The 5,637-nt window shown below is 50.2% G+C and overlaps 1 protein-coding gene across 1 annotated transcript in view; it reads right to left on the reverse strand.

The window, feature by feature from the left end:
• MFSD4A (major facilitator superfamily domain containing 4A) overlaps nt 1-5,637 on the reverse strand; it is a 33,934-nt gene that overhangs the window by 27,980 nt on the left and 317 nt on the right. The window lies entirely within an intron of this gene.

Below are 5,637 nucleotides of genomic sequence, written 5' to 3' on the forward strand. Positions count from 1 at the left end.
CCCTGTTAGACTCTGAGGTTGGGAGCTGTAACTTGTGCATGACGGCATCCCTTGGGGCCTGCCTTGGTGCTGGGCACACAGGGCGTGCTCCTTAGATGTTGGTTGAGCTTGAACTTGCAGTCTGTTCAGTTGGAACACCTCTCCCTCAATTTCTTTGCATGCCTGGCTCTCTCCTGTCATGCAAGAGCCAGTTTTAATATCACCTCCCCAGAAACGGCTTCCTTGAGCACCTAGCTAAGTAGCCCCCAAAATGTGCCACTCTCCATGCTACCCTGCTTGATTGCCTCCATTTCACAATGTAAAATTCTCCAGAGTGTGGGCTCCATGAGTGCAGTGACTTTTACCTTGTCTGTTGTATTCACCCTTAAAACAAGTGAATACAACAGACCCTCCGGCTCAAGAGGTATTTGTTGAATGAGTGAATTAATGGGTGGGATAAGTTTTGAGATTTTTATTTTGGTTTTTGAGATAGGATCTCGCTCTGTTGCTCAGGTAGGAGTGCAGTGGTACAGTCACAGCTCACTGCAGCCTCAACCTCCAGGCTCAAGTGACCCTCCCACTCCCGCCTCCTTAGTAGCTGGGACTACAGGTGTGCACCACCATGCCCAGCTAATTTTAAAAATTTTTTAGAGACAAGGTATCACTTTGTTGCCCAGGCTGGTCTTGAACTCCTGCCCTCAAGTGATCCTCCTACCTTGGCCTCCCAAAGTGCTGGAATTACAGGTGTGAGCCACCGAACCTAGCTCTGAGGTTTTTTTAACTTAAAAAAATTGACATATAAATTATATACTATAAAATTCACATATTTAAGCATACAATTTAATGGTTTTTAGAATATTTGGAGTTGTAAAACCATCACTACAATCTACCTTTAGAGCATTTCTATCACCCCAAAAAGAGATCTTATATCCAGGCTGGGCGCAGTGGCTCACACCTGTAATCCCAGCACTTTGGGAGGCCAAGGGAGGTGGACTGCTTGAGGTCAGGAGTTCGAGACCAGCCTGGCCAACATGGTGAAACCTGTCTCCACTAAAAATACAAAAATTAGCCGGGTGTGGCAGCACATGCCTGTAATCTCAGCTTCTAGGGAGGCCTGAGGCATGGGAATTGCTTGAAGAAGAACCCGGGAGGCGGAGTTTGCAGTGTACCGAGATCGCGCCACTTCACTTCAGCTTGGGCAACAGAATAAGACTATGTCTCAAAAAATAAAAAGAAAAAAGAAATCTTATATTCATTAGTAGTCACTCTCCATTCATCTCCACACCCTACCCTTAGCCCCAGGCAACTACTAACTTAGTTTCTGTATCTGTAGATTTCCTTATTCTGAACTTTTATATAAATAAAATCATATAATATGTGATCTCTTGTGTCGGTCTTCTTTCACTTAGCATAATGTTTTCCAGATCATCTGTGGTATAGCATGTGTCAGTACCTCATCCCTTTTTATGGCTGAATGATATTCCATTGCATGGATATACCACTTTTTTTTTTCTTTTTTTGAGACATAGTTTCACTGTTGTCACCCAAGCTGGAGTGTAATGGCACAATCTCAGCTCACTGCAACCTCTGCCTCCTGGGTTCCAGCGATACTCCTGCCACAACCTCCCGAGTAGCTGGGATTACAGGCATGCACCACCATGCCTAGTTAACTTTTGTGTGTGTGGTTTTTTTTTTTTTTTTTTTTTTTAGTAGAGACAGGGTTTCACCATGTTGGCCAGGCTGGTCTTAAACTCCTAACCTCAGGTGATCTACCCGCCTCAGCCTTCCAAAGTGCTGGGATCACAGGAGTGAGCCAACGCGTCCGGCCAATACACCACATTTTTGTTTTGTTTTCTTTTGACACTGGAGTCTCACTATGCTGCCCAGGTTGGCTTTGAACTCCTGGACTCAAGCGAGCATCCCACCTCAGCCTCTCAGGTAGCTGGAACAACAAGGCATCCACCACCACACCTGGCTGAATAGACCACGTTTTTGTTTGTCCATCCATCCGCTGATGGACATTTGGTTTGTTTCTACTTTTTGACTGGGATGAATAATGCTGCCATGAACATTCACGTACACGTTTAGTGTGTGGACATACATTTTCAGTTCTTTGGGGATCATACTTGGGAGTTGGGACCATATGACAGTCCCATGTTGAGACTGATTTTTAAAACAAGGACAGTGTCTGGTGCTGGACACTCAGTAGGCTTTTGGCACAGGTTTGTTGCATGCTGATTGGCGGACAAGGTGCTGGAGGGAGAGGCAGAGGCTTTCTGGATAGGAGACCAACCAGGGCCCAGCTCAGGGGGAGAAGCTGGTTTGTCCTGTGTTCCAGGGACTGGAGGGGGCCAGCGTGTCTGGGGGTGGCCTGTACAACTGGTGTATGGAAGACAGGGTTTGATGCAATGGCCAGGAGCGAGTCATAGCTAAGTCTGGGGCAGGGTAGGATTGCATATTAGAAGGAATTTGAGGGAGAAAAAAAGAGAGAAAAAGAGAAAGAGAACAGGGCAAAGAGAGGAAGAACTTAACAGAGGAAGAACTCTGACAAACCCTCTGTGAAGAGAGCATAGGCTGGGGAGAGGCCAAGGTGAGGCTGTGAGAAGCCTGGGGAAGCTCTGAAAGTTGTTTACCTACGCTGATGCCTCCGAGATAAAGGGGTCTCCCAACTGCCTAGGGTGGTTAGACAGGTCCCCAAGAAACCAGGAAAAATCCCAATCTTTAATCTAAATACCCCTTCCCCTTTCCTGCCTGACAAAGCACATACCTACACACCCTTGCCAAACAGGTGGCTTTTAGTTTTTCTCTGAGAGAGTAAGCAAGTTGGTGCTGCCCTGAGCTCAAGTCTTCCCCTGCACCCACTCCAATAACCAAGGCTCTCCACCTTCCACACGTAGTCCTCCCAAAGTACATCCCTATGGAGGCATCCACAAGCCCCAATCAGCCTGCGCCCTCAGTCTGGGCCCAGCAGTAGGCAGGACCTGAGTAGGAACCCACGAGAAAGACACTGCCCCCAACTCTCCTCTCCCATGTGTCATCCTAAACTTTCCCCCACTCCCCCGCAACAGCTGGCTCTCACAGATTTGTTAAAGCAATCCCCCACTCACAAGTATAAACCAAGCGAGAGCGCTAGCTGCTAATCACTTAAGCTGCAAAGCACTTGCTTGCAGGGGTATTGCATTTTAACTGAGACATGGTCCCACGGAATCCAGCTTTAAAGCTTTGTTGCAGGGCTGGTGGAGCTTCTGTCGGCGGGGATGGGAGACCGTGATGAGAGCTGCCCAGAGTCAGCGAGGTGGAGGGAGACTGTCGCCTACACTCAAGGCCACCCCTGGACATCCCTCTGTTGCCACTGTATATCTGCTCTTCTCTTAACCAAAGGCAAGAGTTCTTCATGGCATTTTGTCTTGGGGGTGGGAGGACTGAGGTTCAGAATTTAAACCTCAACCACTGATAGGATCTACCCCACCCCCCAAAGATCTCAGCAGGAAGCCCCAGAGGGTCACCATTACATTCCTAGAAGTTGTCAGAGCTCAGGAACACCCAGCCCATGAGCATCCTCAGGGCTACTCATCCCAAACCTGTGCCTGATCCGCAGAGTTTACACTGATTACTCACAAAACAAGAGGCATTGCCTAAGTATCTGTTTTACAGACAACGCCTGCGTTCAAATTCTGGCTAGGCCTCTTCTTAACAACCATGCGCTGTGGGCCAAGTTTCTTAACCTCTCTGTGCCTCCACTTCCTTATGCATAAAATGGAGATAACAGTACTACTTTGCAAGGTGGTTGTGAAGATTAAATGGGCTGATACATGTGAAGTACTATGAATAGTGCCTGGCACACAGTAAGTGCAGAATAAAGTTAGTTATCATTGTTACCATGATTTTTTTTCTCTTCTGTGAGCCAGTTCCTGCTGCAGGGTTCTCTCTGCTGCCTGTTCAGAGCCCCCTGTTGGGTAAGCAGTGCTGAGGGAGACACAAAGCTACCCCCGGAGAGATGGCCCAGCTGGGTGGGTGTGCATCTCTGCTGGTTTCACAAACCCTGCCCTGCCAACGTGTCATTTCAAATTATCCTCATTCCCCTTGGTGTTCTTTGCACTACATATGTTCTTTAAAAGTTCTAGGTAAAGGAGCTTTTGTAAGTCAAAGTACTTAAAACCAAAAAACCTCTGCTAGCCATGGATCCTTCACCTTAGTTTCTAATTAAACCTCTAGGCAGAATGAATCTTGAGCTTTTTCTTAAGATTTTCTGAATCTTCTGTATATTCCAATCCTGTACCACACCCACAAAACACTGGTGTACACAAGGAGACTTGCTTTTTAAGAGGAGAATGATTTGGTTTACAAGAGGATTTGGGGAAAATGGGGATAATCACTTCCAAAATTGGTCATGTTTTTAAGGCTTAAAGTGGGGTCCATCTGTACTGACACCTGTGCTCCCTCCACCAGCTCTGGAAGCGAGGTGGATGGATGGAAACACCTGCCCTCACAAACACCTCTAGGCGTGAGCCAAAGGGCATGACCACAGCCCATTACAGCCCCTCCAGAGGTTTCTCTGGGATAGCCCAACTGCGGTTTTGTCTCCAGGTCGGCTGCTTGCTCGACTGAGTCCATGGGATCTGGGAAACCACTCAGCCAGGAGCTGGGGACTGGGGAAATCACGCAACAGCCTCTGGTTTGCAAGTCATCTATTCCCTATTCTATTATGGGTCTCTGTTTTCCATGCTGCACTGGGAGAGTGAATCTTGCTGTCTTTCCACAAGGGCCCCCGGAGGTGGCCCTGTTCAATTTAAGTCGAGAGAATAAGGCTCTGCAATGGTATCAAAGGGGGATTTCTGGGGGTGGTGCCAGGGAGAGTCCAGAGCCCTGTCCTGGGGCAGAGGCCAAGCAGGAGTAGCATGAGGTTGGGGGGGAGTGGAGGGGAACCTTGGCACCAGGCTGGAGTGTCACCTTACCAAGCTATGGGTAAAGTGCCCTGCCCCTCCCAACCTGGCCTCAACGGTGAGGTTCTGTGTGTCTCGGAGGCCAACGCAGGAACCATGTTCTGGCTGCCTCAGGAGGAGGGCTACACAGGACCCACCAACTCCGTGGCTACCCAGGGGAAGGGACAGCCTGTGTTAGCTGATGTGGAGCTGCCTACAGTGGAGCCCGGCCCTGGGAATCAGTCAAGCCGCAGGCCACCTCCAGCACCCTGCACCGCCACAGAGCTGGCCCTCCCAGGGTCCTTCCACCTCACTGCCAATCCCGCCCCCGGCAGCCGGGGCTACTGATAAACGCCAGAGGAGCTGTGTAAGAGGGGCACCCTCCCCACCTCTGCAAACTCTATCACTCCTCTCCCCATGGGGCGGTGGGTGGGGGAAGCAGGTGGGAACTGGTTTTATCCTCTCACAGGGATAAGTGATGACAAATAAATAAGCCAGAAGTCACCTTCAGTCTCTGGAGAGAGTTTTCCAGGGAGAGCTGCGGGGGAGGGAGGAAGGGAGGCAGCTCTTCGGTCAAGGCGGAGCTGGGAGGGGTGGTCGCAGCCGGGAGGCGGGGGCGACGGGCAGCCCCACGGGGCTGGGGCAGAGGCCGGGTCGCGGGGCAGGAGGGAAGGGTCGGCCCGGCGAGGGTGGGTGCCGGGGGCCGCGGGGCGGGGGCGCAGGGTGCGGCACTCAC

The sequence above is a fragment of the Macaca thibetana genome, chromosome 1, assembly GCF_024542745.1.
Source record: "Macaca thibetana thibetana isolate TM-01 chromosome 1, ASM2454274v1, whole genome shotgun sequence".
Taxonomy (NCBI): domain Eukaryota; kingdom Metazoa; phylum Chordata; class Mammalia; order Primates; family Cercopithecidae; genus Macaca; species Macaca thibetana.